The sequence below is a fragment of the Bos indicus x Bos taurus genome, chromosome 18 (genome assembly GCF_003369695.1).
Source record: "Bos indicus x Bos taurus breed Angus x Brahman F1 hybrid chromosome 18, Bos_hybrid_MaternalHap_v2.0, whole genome shotgun sequence".
Classification (NCBI taxonomy): Eukaryota; Metazoa; Chordata; class Mammalia; order Artiodactyla; family Bovidae; genus Bos; species Bos indicus x Bos taurus.
Genome location: NC_040093.1, coordinates 41023499 through 41039673, shown reverse-complemented (window position 1 = coordinate 41039673; position 16175 = coordinate 41023499). Strand labels below are relative to the sequence as shown.

Here is a 16175-nt window from a genome sequence, read left to right as displayed (position 1 = left end):
ATACTTTCACAATGTGTTTATGATTATTATAATACTACCACTACATCTATCTTCTTAACCCTTTTCAACCTGTAAAACTAAAATTCTGAACCCGTTAAATGATAACCCCATTCCCACCCCACTCCCTAGCTCCTGGCAACTGCCATTTTACTTTATGTCTCCATGACTTTACCTACTCTAAGTGAAATAATATAGTCTTTGTCTTTTTGTTACTGGTTTATTTCATTTAGTATAGTGTCCTCAAGGTTCATCCAGTTATAGTATATGTCATGATTTCCCTCCTTTTAAAGGCTGAATAATATTCTATTCTCTGTATTTACTACATTTGCTTATCCATTCATCCATCATGGACACTTGGATTGCTTCTGTAGTTTGAATATTGTAAATAATGCTATGTATATCGGTGTAGAAATGTCACTTTGAGACCTTGCTTTCAATTCTTTGGAGTATATACCCAGAAGTGGAATTACTGGATCATATGGAAATTCCATTTTTAGTTTTTGAGGCTTCTCCATAAATAATGGGTTTTTCTACTCCAAAAAAAAGTCATAAGGGTTTTTTTTAGGGATTGCATTGACTCTGCAGATCTCTTTGAGTAATATTGACATCTTAACAATACTGAGTCTTCCAATCCATGGACATGGAATGTGTTTTCTCTTATGTCTTCTTTAACTTGTTTCAGCTATTTTGTAGTTTTCATTGTGTAAGTTTTTCCCTCCTTAGTTAATTTCTAAATTATTTTTATGCTATTAAAAACTGAATTGTTTTTGTAATTTTCTTTTCAGATTTTTCTTTGTTAGAGTATAGAAATGTGAGTGGTTTTCTGTGTGTTGACTTTGTATCCTGCTACTTTGCTGAATTAATTTGTTCACTCTAACAGGGTTTGTGTGTGTGTGTGATCTTTAGGACTGTCTACATATAAACCTTATCTGGGAACAGAGATAATTTAACTTATTCCTTTTTTATTTGAATGCCTTTTATTTCTCTTTCTTGCCTAACTGCTCTAGCTAGAACTTCCAGTACTATGTTGAATAGAGGTGCCAAAAGCAGGCATCCCTGTCTTGTTTCTGATCTTAAAGGAAAAGATTTCAGCTCTTCGCCATTGAGTATGATGTTTTTTTCATATATGGCTTTTATTCTGTTGAAGTACTTTCCTTCTGTTCCTAGTTTGCAAAGTGTTTTTATAATGACAGGGTGTTGAATTTTGTCAAATGTATTTATGCATCAGTTGAGATTATCATGATTTTTCTCCTTCATTCTGTTAAAGTGGTGTATTACATTGATTGATTTTCATATGTTGAACTAGTTTTACGTTCCAGAAATAAATGCTTCTTGGTCATGGTGTTATACTCATTTTAATATGCTGCTGAGGGCTTCCCTGATGGCTCAAGTGGTAAAGAATCTGCCTGCAATACAGGAGACAAAGGAGATGCAGGTTTGATCCCTGGGTTAGGGATATCCCCTGGAGGAGGACATTGCAATGCACTCCAGTATTCTTGCCTGGAAAATCCCATGGACAGAGAAGCCTGGTGGGCTACAGTCCATAGGGTCGCAAAGAATCAGATATGTCTGAGCATGCACATATAGGGAGCTAAGATTCCACATGCCTCATGGCCAGGGAAACAAAACATAAAGCAGAAGCAGTATTGTAACAAATTCAATAAAGTCTTTTAAAAAATGGTCCACATCCAAAAAATCTCTTTAAAAATATGCTGCTGAAATTGGTTTGCTAGTATTTTGCTAAGAATTTTTACTTGTGGTATCTTTGGCTGGCTTTGGAATCAGGGTAATACTGGCCTCACAGAACACTCATAAAAAGTGTTCTCTCCCCTTCAGTTTTTTGGAAGAATTTGAGAAGGGTTGGTAGTAGTTTTTAAAATATTTGGTGGAATTTACCAGTGAAGCCATTGGATCCAAAGCTTTTATTTGTTGAGAGATTTTTGACTGATTCAATCTCATGAATTACAGATCTACTCTGATTATCTACTTTTTCTTGATTTAGTCTTGGTAAGTTTTACGTTTCTGGGAATTGGTCCATACCATCCATCATTTGTTGGGGTACAATTATTCGCAGTACTCTTATCCTTATTTCTATAGAATCAGCAGTAATGTCCACACTTTCATATCTGATTTTAATAGCTGTTAGAAAGTATGTTAGTGTTTTGCTCAAGTCTTTACAGGTGCAAGTTGAAAGCTTAGAAGAGAACAGGTCTTAAAGGAGCCTGGGTAGATGCTCCCTTTCTCAGAATTGAGAGGTAATATATGGAGAGGGTGGGCAGACACTATTTCTTTCCTCTCCACCTTTGCTTATTCTATTCCCTTGGCGAGGAAAAAGCTCCCTTCTTTCTTTGCCAGTCTGAGCCCTGTTCATCTTTACAGCTCAGTTAAGGTGTCACTCCACCCACCCCCAGGGGAAGGCTCCTTTCAACCCACCAGACTGGGTTAAACTCCCTTAGCATCCTTACATGTTACATTGAAATACACTCTTTCTGTACCCACTTCCTCATCAGATAATAAGGACTAATTGTGTTGCATGACTGGGCACTGCAACAATCGTAGTTCCACTCTCTTGTCTTTCTTTTTTTCATTTTATTTATTTATTTATTTTTGGCTGCACTGAGTCTTCATTGCCATGGGCAGGCTTTCTCTAGTTGCAGCAAGAGGCGGCTACTCTGTAGCTGTGCTGCTTGGGCTCGGTAGTTGTGGTGCTTAGTTGCCCTGGGGCATGTGAAATCTTCCTGAAGCAGGGATCAAACTCGTGTCCCCTGCTTTGGCAGGTGGATTTATAACCACCTGAGGACCAGGGAAGTCCTCTGCTTTATGTCTTAAACACAGAAGTAGCCTCCCAGCTCCTCCCTGCTGCCTATTGTCCATTCTCCCCCAAAAAGGACTAGAGGGATTGTCTACAAAAGTAAACCAGCTCATGTCAGAACTCAGCATGAAACCCTCCAGTGGCTTCCACTTGCATGAGGAATAACTTACACTTTCTCGCTGCAGCCTGAAGGATCTGCAAAGTCTGGCCCCCCCAGCTGTGAGTCTTACCCGACCTGTGCTCTATCATCTTCTACCAGGCATACCCCTCTTCTTTCTATTCTTCAAACACCAGGTGTTTCCCCGTGGAACCTTCAGATTTGTTCCCTCTACTCGGAATGTTCTGCAGCCAAGGCTATGCAAGGCTGACCCTTTCTCTTCATTTAAGTTTCAGCTCAGCGATCACCTTCTCCGAGAGGCCCTCTCTGACCACACAGGCATTCTCTCTCCTGTTACCCTGCTTGTTTCGCCATTGCCTTCCTTACAAACTGGCAGTCATTTATTAAATTTTATTTCCCCCACCACGGGCTTCCCTAGTGGCTCAACTGGTAAAGAATGCGCCTGCAATGCGGGAGACCCGGGTTCGATCCCTGGGTTGGGAAAGATCCCCTGGAGAAGAGAAAGGCTACCTCCAATATTCTGGCCTGGAGAATTCCATGGACTCTACAGTCCATGGGGTCGCAAAGAGTCAGACACGACTGAGCGACTCACTTTCATTTTCCCCACCACCTTGAGAACTCCATTAGAGCAGGGACCTTGCCTGTCGTGGTCACTACTGTGCCCCCAGTGCCTAGAATAGTGCTTGGCACTTGGATGGTGCTCAATAAAGGGTAAGAAATCCGCGCAGGTCATTGTGCGACCGCTTTCTTGCGCCCGAGTTGACTCTAACCACGTGGGAAGGGTGAGGGGAGTGGCCGAGGGAGTGTGGGGAGTGACAGCTCAGTCGAAGGCCCCGCCCCGTGTCCGTGTCCTCTTCCACGGGTCTCCATAAAGTTCATTTGGAGGCGCGCCGCGCGGGGGCTTCTGGGAGGGCCGGCCTCGGCCAATCAGGAAGCGCGGACGAGCGGCGCGAGGAGCGGCGGCCGCGTTCTCCAGCCGGGACCTGCGAGGGGGATACGGCTGCTGCTGCGCTAGGTAAGGGTGTTTGTGGCCCCGTCCTTCTGACACGCGGCGTATCCTTGAATCCAGGTCCTCGAGGCTGGGCGGAGCCCGGTCCACATGTTCAGAACCGTGCTGCCCACGCTTCCCGTTCGCCTCATGTCAGCCGGCATGCCTCACCCCGGCTACACAGCGCCCTGTCGAACCGCCCCTGATTATAGCGTCGGGGTGCGCCTGCGGTGTCTTCTATCTGCCCTCCTTCCGAACACGAGGCCGCGGCCTCCTGGCGGCCCTCATGTCCCACTCCAGCGCTCTGCGGGCGCGCCACGCCCCCACGTCCAACCCTGCCCTGCGAGTCCACCCTTGTCTGTGTCGATGCCCCTCCCCGCACCCATCTGCCTGATTACCTTCCTGACCGCGCCCTGCCAGCTCGCTCGCCCCTCAGGGATGGATGGACCCAGTCGGGAGGCGGTGCCCTCCCAGGAGATTGACAACCCTGTGAGCCGTGGCCTATCTCCTCCGTCTGCATCCAGCAGAATGCTCCTTCCAGTGCCGGGAGATGCTAGTGATTAGAACCTGGACGTGGCCCTCACTTTCTCTGGGCCCACAGCACCCCATCTTTTACAAAGGCAATACCTACATTTACTGGGTCTCATTTTTGAAAAATTACGGGGCGGACCGCAGGGGTCTTTGTTCAAAGTTTGGACGACCCATTGACAGAGTTGGTCCTGGTTTGTCCCTCTGCCGGGTATGCGAAAGAGGTTTTGTTTTGACCAAAATGTCTTTCAGCAAGGGTCACCTTTTTGTTCTGTTTGAAGGGTGAGAGGGTGTCCTTAGGCATCGTATCTTTTCAGTTATTCTTCTTTGTGAATTTGTGTTTGGAACATTTTTATTTTTCATTCCTGGTGATGTCACTCAAGGCTATCATTCTAAATACCTGTTTATTAGACTAACAGATCCCACCTGAATATCTCCAGCCTGGGCCTCTCCCTTCACCTATATGCAGCTGCCTACGGTTCGGAACTCAGACTGAACATGTCAGGACAGCGCTATCAAGCTCCCGTCCACCTCTCTTCCCAGACTGCTCTTCTTGCTATTTTTTTCTCTTCTCAGGAACATAAGAGACTGATCAACAACCTTTGAGTTATCCTTGACTGCTTTTTCACGTCCAGTGCCTTTGGCCCAGTCACCATCACCTCTCTCCTGGATTATTGAAATAGTCTCCCATCTGTTCTCCTGGCTTCTGCCCTAACCCCTGTTTTCAGCACAGCAGATAAAAGGATCCCTGCAAGGCAGATCATAAAGCCCTCCAATGGGTCCCCATCTCATTTTAAGATAAACTCTTGGGAATCTTCTGGTGGTCCAGTGGTTGGGACTTGAGTCTCAGGCCCAGGTTCCATCCCTGGTCTGGGAACTAGGATCCCACAGGCTGTGCTGCATGACCAAAAAAACAAAAAGAAAAAACAAACAAATGATGAAGTCCTTACAGGGAGCTATAATCTGATCCACTGTTACTTTTCGCACTTTAGTTTCTGCTCCCCACTCTTTGCACATGGCAGACATTCTTCAGCCTCAGAACCTTTGGGCTTGCAATTCAGTATTCACATGGTTTGCTCCCTCATTTCTCGCAGATTTTTATTTGCAAGTCACCTAGTGAGACTTTTCCCACTTCCTGTCTTCCTTTATCAATTTTGTTGTTGTTGTTATATTTTTCTTGTTTATCTAATGTATTGTTTATTTTTCCCCTTGGGAACATGAAGGGGGAATTTTTATCTCTTTTGTTCCTTGCTGTATCTCCAGCACCTAGACCTGCTACACAGTATGTGCTCAACACAGGAAATAAGGCCATGTTCCTGACACCAATAAAGATTTGGGGATCCAGTGGTGCCTGAGATAGGCCTGCACTCACTGAGTTGCTGTTTCTGTGGGGCACAGCACCAGTGGTGAGCCTACAGGGATAGCATGTGGTGGCAGGGCCCTTTTAAAAAGAGGACAAGGATATCTGAACAGAGACCTGATTGAAATCTGAGAGGGTAATATCTAGGGCAAGCGCATTCCTGGAGGAAAACAGCCAGTGCAAATACCTTGAGGTGGGAATATTGGAGATTCAAGATAGTGAACTTGAATGTCTGCACCTGCTTCCTGACGGGCTGAAGGGGAAAATAAGGTGGAGAGAAAGAAAGACATGCCACTGAGAGGGAGGGGTCAGAGCTAAGATCCGGGGGTGAGTACCTGAGGTACAGGTCCTCAGGGAACTGGCCACTTTCATTCGGCAAACATTGATTTGGTACCTTTTTTGTGCCAAACTTAGCAACTGAAAATTCAGAGCTGATCAGTCTGTGGACCTTATCCTACCAGAATTCTCCACGTGGAGGAGACAGACTCAGGGAGAAATCATCACCATTTTTCCAGCTGTCCAGGAAAATAGTAATTGAAGGTTCAGAATCGTTTGGGAGCGGTTTGAGGTAGTTAGGACTCTCCTGGTTCACTTTGCAAGCTACCTAAGAGTGTGACAGGGTAGGTTTGTGTTCTAGCAGAGTGTGCACCTGCATGTCCTGGGGTATGAAGGGAGGGAACAGCATGAGGCACCCCAAAGAGTAGCGAACTGCTGGGGTATCTGTGGGGAGCAGACAGTAAGAGATGAGGATGGTAAGGGTGGCTGTGCCCATTCTTTGCATGTAGTGGATGGAAGGTGGCCTTAGTGGGTCAAGTGCAAAGGCAGGGGAACATTTCAGAAAGAATTAACCTTTCTGGGTGAGGGGAGGGTGGGTTAGAGGAACGAGAAGGCTTAGATTGTTAAGGTGATCAGGAGAAAAGAATGAGGTTAGAGAGACTGGAAGTGGAGGAGGAGGAGGTGGTGATGGTGGCAGTTGCAGTGGCAGCTAGGAAGCGGGAGGAGTGAAGCATTTGGGATGATGTGTAGCTTGAGGCACCCACTGGTCAGCCAGGTGTAGATGTGAGGTGGACAGTTGGAAATATTGGCCCAGGGAGAGAGCTCGGCTAGACATAGAGATACGGAAGTCACCTTTGTGTTGACAGATGAGGCTCCTTGCCTGGGCCCAGATAGACCGCCGAGGTCCTTGGATTGAGTTCCTGGGGAAAGGCGACATTGAATTTCCTGATACCGCCTGTTCAAGAGTGTGTGTGTGTGTTTCTCTTGGATGCCCACATGTATGTGAATGGATTCAGAGAGGTCTGTAGCCATCTGGAAGACAAATGGCCACTGGTGGGAATTGTAGTCGAAGGCTTTTTTTTTTTTTTAATTGGTAACGCTTCAGAATACGTTAAATTTTAAGCTGTTTGGGAAAGAAGGAATCTAGATACAAATAGACAATAACAAGGCAAATGAGGAGAATGAAGTTAGCAGGGTGTTGGACTAACAGGTCCTAATGCCTGTCCTCCCATAGAAACAAACAAACAACTAGATGTAGATGAAAAATAGCTCGGTGAAAGCTCCAGAGTGAAATGAGGCTACAGAAACCCCGTGGAGCACAGAAACAGACTATTGGCTACATGGAAACATGCACGACAAATAGAAAAATGGAGTCGAGAGGAATTGAGGGGGGGTTGCTGTGGGACCTGTGTGGGGGAACACCATTTGGCAGGTAGGACTTGAATTGGTGGTAACGGTGGCTGATGTTTGAGTGGTTATTGTGTGGCAGGTGAGGAAGGTACAACTATGTTTCCACTTCATAGGCCAGGCGCAGAAGGAGTGGTTAACTACCCAAAGTCGCCCAGTTAGAGGGTGCAGTTCCTAGCTGGGTCCGGGGGTGGTGGAAGGCGAGTAGATGTTCCTGGCTGTGAAAAATGGGGCGCGAGCACAGAGCAGGGAGTGGGTGAAGATGGTCAGAGACAGAGCGGATCACGTTGCTCGCACACAGGGTTTCTGCAAAAACAGTGCCTTGTCTGGATCCCATGAGTGGGATGTATTGAGGGCTTTTGTGCAGGAGCAACAGAGGGAAAGTGATGGTGGAAAGATGGATGTGGTCGCAGTGAGCAAGTGGTAGGCATTGGGAGGGACTGGAACTGGCATCCAGCAAGAACTGGGCTTAAAGGGCAGGAAGTCTGGCCAAGAGTGATGGTGACAAAGATGGAAGCAACAGTTAGACTAGCCTTCTTGTGGTAATGATCTCACAGTATGTGTGTCTATCACATCATCACATTGTGTGCTTAAAATGATACAGTATGGTGGGTCAGTTACATATCAGTAAAGCTGGAAAAAGAAAAAGCAACAGAAGACGCTGTAAAAATACAGTATCCCTTGCTGGTTAATCTGTTTAGGTAATGAGGGATTTGGAGGGATGTCATGTCATCTAAATCTGTAGTACTGGTTTCCTGAGATTTTGTTAGGGAGTAGCAATAGTTTGGATAATGTGTAATACCTCCCTGTTGTCTCTCAAAAGTGTATCAAAATCTGTTATGGTTTCTGAGTCTGGAGAGTGGAGAATACCTATAAATAAACAATCCATGCACAGATGCAAGGAGAAGGATGAGTTAGAACCTGAGAGAGCAGCCAGGGGACAGGTGGAGGGCTTTGGGAAGACAGCTGGTGGCGGCAGCGGTGGTGAATAACTGCATTTGGAGACGTGCGGGGTGTGACGGTTATGGGATTGAGTGGACGTGCACAGGCAGTGCCTCGAAACTCCTGGGTTGGAGTGCGAGTGCAAGAAGCAGGGTGGGCGTGTGGAGTTGACATTCATTGCCATCGAGGGTGCGGGGCAGTGATGAGACAAACACTGAGACAGGGAGTTCAGAGCAGTTTTCAGATGAACAAGTTAGTAAAAATTAGAAAGGGTCACATTCACTTATGGAAAAGAATTCAGATTGACAGAGGGTATAAAATGAAAAGTAGAAATCTCTCAAATCTTAGCTTTGCTCTCTTTCTCAAGGTAATGCTTAGTTTCTTGCTATGTCTTCTAAATACTATCTGTGAACAAGCTTCAATATATATATTATATACACAGTTAATATATATTTAGTATAGCTTATGAACTTTTACATAGTTATTCAATCTTGTGACCATCACCCATTTTGAAATATAGAATATTTCCAATACCCCGATGTCTTCGCCTGGGCTGCCATATTACCATGGCCTGAGTGGTGTAAACAACAGAAGTTTGTTTTTCCACAGCTCTGGAGGCTGGAAATCTGAGACTGGGGTGCCACGTGATGGGTTCTGGTGAGGGCCCTCTCTCTTCCTGGCTCATAGGTGGCCACCATCCCTAGTGTGCTCACGTGTACTTTCTGGGTGAATGTGTGTGTGGAGTGGGGGTAGGAGATAGAGGAAGCAGCTTTCTGGTGTCTCTTCTTAGTAGTGTACCAGTCCCATCCTGAGGATGCCCTCTTCATGACCTCCTCTAAACCTAATTACCTCCCAGAGACCACTTCTCAATATATTTTCACGTTAGGACTTCAGCATAATGACTTTTATGGGCTTCCCTGATAGCTCAGTTGGTAAAGAATCCGCCTGCAATGCGGGAGACCTGAATTCAATCTCCTGGGAAGATCCCCTGGAGAAGGGAAGGGCTGCCCCCTCCAGTATTCTGGCCTGGAGAATTCCATGGTCCGTGGTTGTCTCAGAGTCAGACACGACTGAGTGCCTTTCACAGTGACTTTTGGAGGGACGCGTTTCAGTCTGCGCTGACAGGAGAGTTCTGTTGTCCTTCCTCCCAGTCATTCCCTGTTCCCCTTAACCGCGCACCCGCACCCCGCCCCCACAACCAGTGTTCTGATTTCTAGCACCATAGATTAGTTTTTTCTGTCTTAAAATCCATGGAAATGGAATCATGAAATATGTCCTTTTTGGTATGTGGCTGCTGTAGTTCCATTTATCCCTGTTCCATGTAGCTGTGGTTTGATCTTCTCCAGTGCTGTGTGATATGCTGGCATATGAATATACCACCATGAAAAACCCAAATGGTATAATTCTGAATTATACAGTGTTTTAAGATTATTTGGGGCGGAGTGAGAAGGGGACTCAGACTTCTGTTAGAATCTGGTAACAGCTGTAGTGCTTTTCTTGTATATTTTTTAAGATGCATGCATATATTTCCAGAGGTTCCGGGTGCCTTTGATGTTAGTGTAGTAGCCCTCAGGACAAGAAGCCTTCTTTAGTTTCCTGCAAGGTTTCTCAGCCTTGACACTGTTGATATTTTAGGCTGAATAATTCTTTGTTGTGGAAGCTGTGCTGTGCGTTGCACCCCTGGCCTCGGCCATCTAGATGTCAGTAGCATGTGGTCTCTTTCTCAGTTGTGACAACCAGAAATGCCTCTCCATAGTGCCAGAGCTCCTCAGGGGGCAAAGCCGCCCCCAGCTGAGAATCCTTAGTTTAGAGAGGAGAGCCAAAGCCTTTTTGGTGTAGGCTTGGTGATCTGCCCTGGTTTATGTTCCCAAGATTCTACATACAGATACTTTTCATCACCACTGAGTTGGGGCTGCTCCTTCCAAGAACACGTTCATTGGGTTTCAGTCAGTCCAGTTGCTCAGGCATGTCTAACTCTTTGCAGCCCCATGGACTGCAGCACACCAGGCTTCCCTGTCCATCACCAACTCCTGGAGCTTGCTCAAACTCATGTCCATCAAGTCAGGGACGCCATCCAACCATCTCATCCTCTGTTTAGAGACAATTAAAATATCTCACATCTGTAGATTCTTCATGGTGGGCAAGACCTTAGAGATCACCCAAGCCAACCCCTTCATCTCATTGGTGGTGAAGCTGGGATCCGGAGGTGAGGAAGGGCAGATCCCAGGGTCAGAGGGCTGATGTGGGGCAAAGCCAGGATGGGGTCTACGTTCTACCCCAAGCCTTCCACCGTGAGAGTGTGTCAGGAAGTGGGCCGTGTGGGTATTTGGTTTCTGCTTCTCTTGGCTCCTTGAAATGAAATAATACAAGTGTTATTTTATGTATCAGGAAAGCTGACACTACACACTCCTGACTGAATCATCCAGGCCCATACTTGTAATGAATCACCAGGTCTTTAATTTCTCTTCTGTCTGGGGTAATTTATTTTAGTTCTTTCTCCAGTGTCTACCTTCTGAATAATGATTAGGTCTAACTCTTTTACTTCGTTTCACAAGACTATAAAAAATTATCTGAAAACAGTTTTTTAATCATTTTTTTCCTAGTCTTCTAGAGGTGTCGGGTGTAATTTTCTTTTGGCTATTGTTGTAATTGACAGCTGACAGAGCATAAAGCGGAGTGCTGTTGTCATTTAACCATAGTTTATGTATTCGGAAGAAGAGGACAGAGCCAGTCTTCAACTTTTGACACTTCCTGTGAGGCTTTCCTCATTAATCTTGGTGTTGAACATTGAACACTGTTCTTGTGTTTTAATCCTACTGCAGTCTAATAAGAAGGTTTAAGGGCAAGATTTCCACTTCAAATTCAATGCTAAATTTCATTTGAGTCACACTTTCATTGTAGAAATTTGGATTTATAATTAAAACCATATTTGATAGTGGGGAATTTAAAAATTGTACATGTAAAAATTGCGGCTGTCTCCCAGAAGTTCTTGCTGAATGATAAGAAGCTGTGGTTAAATAAGTCATAATTTAGTATCATATATTTACTAGATTTTTTTGAAGCAGAGATGTTTGCAATTGACAAAATATTGCCAAATTGGCAACTTTGGAAAGAAGCTAAAATACCATTTTATAATGACATAAACCACAAGAGTTAATAAAAATACTTCCTGTGTGTCATCAGCTCTTTGAAATAGGTAGGCATTGTCCTCTCCCCTTTAGAGACAAGGAAATTGTGGGGGAGATTGGGATTCTATCCCAGGGTAGGTCAACCCCCCCTTCAGCTAGTAAGTGAACCTTCTAGATTTGAACCAGGTGTGTGGGCTCAAAGTTCAGTCTTCTCCTGTTTACCAGTTCCTTTCAAAATATTTTTTTTATTACTGTCAAAACTTTTAAAAATAATTGAAAGAAGTAATAATATTGTTATTGTATATTTTAGAGAAAAAAGGTATAAACTGCAGCATCAGTTATTTCCCCTCATGTATATGAAATCCTCCTTTGACAACATCCAGAAAATGTACAGCAGTGCTAAATGTGCGTTTATATTAGATTGCAGGATCTTTGTAGTTGAAAGAGATAATATTTGGGTGTATGGTAAAATTAGAATTCCATGGTGAGTGCTAATAAAGTATTGTTTGAGTACTTTGACATTCTGCAGGGAAAGTAGCTGGCATCTTCTCCCCATGCACCTCACTGAATTGAGAGTCCTTTAATGCTGAAATAAAAATGGATGGCCTTGTCTTTATCCTTTCATCTCTTTCTCAGCCCTTGGTGTTTCTTGGATAGCTAGGCTGTTTGGATTGTGGGTTATAAGGAAAAGGAAAAATTCACTTGGGTCGTTCAGTATGTTGCCGTATACCTGAACAGGGCAGTGCGTTCCCACTAGCACTATGTGGTCGGTCAGAACACATTCTGTGTGTTTTTACTGGACACAACTCGTCATTTACAAAACAGATTTCTTCTCCCAGATGTACTCTCCAAACACACAGCTTAAAGAGGGAAGGGAAGGGACAGCAGGCCGGTTGTGTCACTCAGTCTCTGTAACTATTGTCCCTGCTGAGGCCTAGGGAGGGGAGGTCTGGCAGGACACTGAAGCAGGCCAGTAAGCACTTAGCAGGTCTAGCTCAAATATCCTCGGCAAACTAGGGGTTGGCAAACTCCTAGCTATGGGCCAAAGAAACTGAGAAGAGTTTTTATTTTTTATGTCTTTAAGTCATTGTGGGGGAAGAAATCTAAAGACTATTTCATGACATGTGAAAATTTTATAAAATTCATATTCAAGTGGCCGTGATTAAAGTTTTATTAGAGCACCTCCATACTTATTTACCTGTTAACTGCTTTAAAGTGGAGCTGAGTAGCTGCAAGGGTTGTTGTTGTTTAGTCACTAAGTCATGTCCGACTCTTAGCGATCCTATGCACTACAGCACACCAGACTTCCCAGTCTCCCCCGAGTTTGCTCAGACTCATGTCCATTGAGTTGGTGATGCCGTCCAACCTTCTCATCCTCTATCACCCCCTTCTCCACCTACCCTTAATCTTTCCTAGATTGTTATCTGTACTTATGACCAACTGGCTACAGATCAGAGGCTCTTGTATCCGCCACCCCCACCTCTAGGTTTAACTGGTTCACTAGAGCAGTTCACAGAAATCAGAGAAACATTTATTTAACGCTCACCAGTTTGTCATGAAGGATGAATGGCCAAGTGCAGAGGTACATAAGATGGGGTCCAGATGAGTCTTTAGCCCAGGAGCTTTTGTCTCTGTGGAACCTGGGTACCATTCCTGTTCCCCTGGAACCATTGTCCCAGCATGTAGGTGATTCACCAACCCAGAAACTCAGCAAATCTCATTGTTCAGGAGTTTCTATAGAGCTTAATCTGCAGCCCTTGCTTCCCCTTGCCAGAGGTTGGTGGGTAGGGCCGAAAGTTCCAACCTGGTCTTCCTGGTGACTGGCCCCATCCTGAGGCCGCCTAGAATAGCATCTCCAAGTTACCTCATTTGCATAAATTCAGGTGTGCTTAAAAGGGTTCATTGTGAGTTACAGAAGACTCAGAACTTCAGGACATTCCAGGGGTTATAGAAGCTTTGTGCCGGGAACTTGGGGACAAAGACCAAATGTATGTATTATACTACGCTACTATTTTCTGACTTGATTAAATATTTAACATGGTTATATTATGTGGAAATGACCATATTTTTCATAATTAAGACACATGTTAATAGCAAGTAGACCAAAATTATTTGATGCATTTTTGCTTTACCCTTTTTTTTTAAGTTTATTTCATCCTATATGCAATTTGGAGATTTTTTTTTTCTCTTTGTTAAGAATGTTTATGTGCATAGAAGGGGCATTTTTTTGGACACTGAAGGACAGGTGAATGCTAACTAATTTGAGGAAATGGAAATCTGCCCAGTCCTTGGCTTTAGCTCTGAATAGGAGCTGTCTCTCTAAAGCTGCAGGCTTTAATTTTTTCCTCTAGTTAATTTTCTCAGCATCTTCTAGGTGTGGTGAAGAGGTCTGAACTGGGGAACTTCCACTTAAGAAGCATTCACCAGTGGGTCATTGCCTTTCGTTTTGGAGGGGAACTTTTTACTCAAGTGTGATGCACAATCAGAATGTGCGTAAACGATGAGTCTTGCTCAAATTGAACACACTATTAAGCAGCACCAAGTGTAAGAAAATTACCAACCCCCAGAAGCCTCCTTTCTCTCTACCCCTGCCCCGCAAAGGGCAACCAGTCTTGCCTTCTGACAGCAGTGATAAGTTTGCCCTTCATTTTAAACTTCACCGGGTATTTGAGGAAGTCGTTGGAGGACTTCTTCCCAGAGGCACAGAGAGCAGGTTGTTGCTCAGAGCCCTCGTACCCTGCTGTGCTCTCTGAAGGGCCTTTCAGTGTTTCCAGGGGCCCTCGCAGTCAGGCACGGAGTCCTATGACAGAGAGGGGCCCCAGTGCCATGAGCTGTCCTTGCTGGTCTTCTCCCATCCAGCCCCGGTTTTGCTGCCTTGGCTGTGCCACAGCCCACATGTGTGGGTTCTCAGTGGCTTCTTCCCGTGGAGTGGCTCCCTCCTCCACAGCTTCCCGCCATGCAGCTGACATCCAGTCTCTGCGTGTGTCCTGACCAGATTTCCCCAACACAGAGCTTGGACTTCACCCTGACAACTCCCTCTTCCCCATCCCATTTTAGTTCTCTCTGTTGGACTAAGCTTGTGAGGTTATTTTCCTGATCAGTTTTCAATATCTTGGATCAAATGATACCGATATTTAACCCCTTATATTTTGTGGCTAATTTGATATTTATTTTTGCACAAAGGTTAAAAATTGTCTTTAAACTTGTTAAATTAACCATGCATTTAAAAATTTTAATGAAACAGGATGATGACTGCATAAAAGTATAGACTTGGAAACTTTAATAGCATTTTTTGATAAATCAGTTTCCATTGGTTGAGTTATAATGCAGGACAAATCCAGTTTTTCCCAAATATAGTATTATATACATTACTGTCTTCTTTCAGACAGACATGAAACAAGCTTATTTTCTACTTTGAAGTTGTATAGCACAATTCTATGTATTATTTGCTTAGTTTGGAATTTGTTCACCTGAAAACTGGGCTATTTCTTCTAAAATACCACTGGGTTTTTGTCTGGGTATTTAGAGGGAAAGCACTTGTCTGGACCAAGTGTGATCTGAATTCATGCCATTTATATTGTCACTGCCTTATGCTGTGCAGCCTCGGAAATGTTAAGTATCAGTTGGTAGTTGGAAGAGAATGTTTTTGCTCTGGTCTGTGCTTGCCAGTGGATTTGGCAAGAATGTATAGGAAGTCTTCAAGAAAAACAGTCTCCATAAATGGAAGAACAAAACTCCTACTATTCATTCAACAGATGAGCACCTACTATGTGCCAGGCACTGTTCTAGGGACTGGGTGAACCTCAGTGAACAAAACAGGCAAAAATCGCCGTCCTTGTGCGGTTTACATTGTGGCTGGGATGACAGACCATAGGGAGATGGGGGAGTGCTCAGGGTGGTAGCAGGCTGCACTCTTAAATATTTTGTCCTATGAAATGAAGTGAAGTGAAAGTCTCTCAGTTGTGTCTGACTCTTTGTGACCCCATGCACTGTAGCCTGCCAGGCTCCTCTGTCCATGGAATTCTCCAGGCAAAAATACCGCAGTGAATAGCTGTTCCCTTCTCCAGGGGATCTTCCCAACCAAGGGATCAAACCAAGGTCTCCCACCCTGCAGGTGATTCTTTACCATCTGAGCCACCAGGGAAGCCCAGGTTGGCATCAAAGGCACGGTGACAGTTGAGAGAGCTAAGGTACAGAAAAAGGACAGGATGGTGTTTGACTCATAGGGGAGCAGCACGGAGGCTCGGAATGAGTGGGGTGCAGAAAAGGAGGAGGGATGGGGCTGGAGACGAGTCTCAGAGGAGAAAAGAGGTGGGTTGCTTCACTGAGCTTCACTCTGTGTTAACACAAGAGTTTTAAACAGAGGATGGATGTGATCAGACCTTTAAAGGACCACTAGTTGTCAGGTTGAGAGTGCAGGAGTCAAGGGCTTAAGCCAGGGAGCCAAGTCCAGGTGACTTGGATGGGGAAGGTGGTGGGAAGAGGTAGATCCTGGGTGCACTTTGAAGGTAGATTGAAAGGCTTTGTTGGCCTATCTCATGTGGGATGTGAATTGGGGAGAGCTTTAAGGACTTTTAGAGAAGACTCTTGAGAGTCACTTGAACTGCAAGGAGATC

The 16175-nt window shown here is 44.8% G+C and overlaps 1 protein-coding gene across 2 annotated transcripts in view; it reads left to right on the top strand.

Annotated features, from left to right (window-relative positions):
* The first annotated feature begins 3842 nt into the window (after positions 1-3842).
* Positions 3843-16175, top strand: part of NUP93 (nucleoporin 93) — a 103193-nt gene continuing 90860 nt past the window's right edge. For both annotated transcript variants that reach the window (XM_027516504.1, XM_027516503.1), the window contains exon 1: positions 3843-3945. The gene's annotated coding sequence lies outside the window, so the exon portion shown is untranslated. The remainder of the gene's footprint in view (positions 3946-16175) is intronic.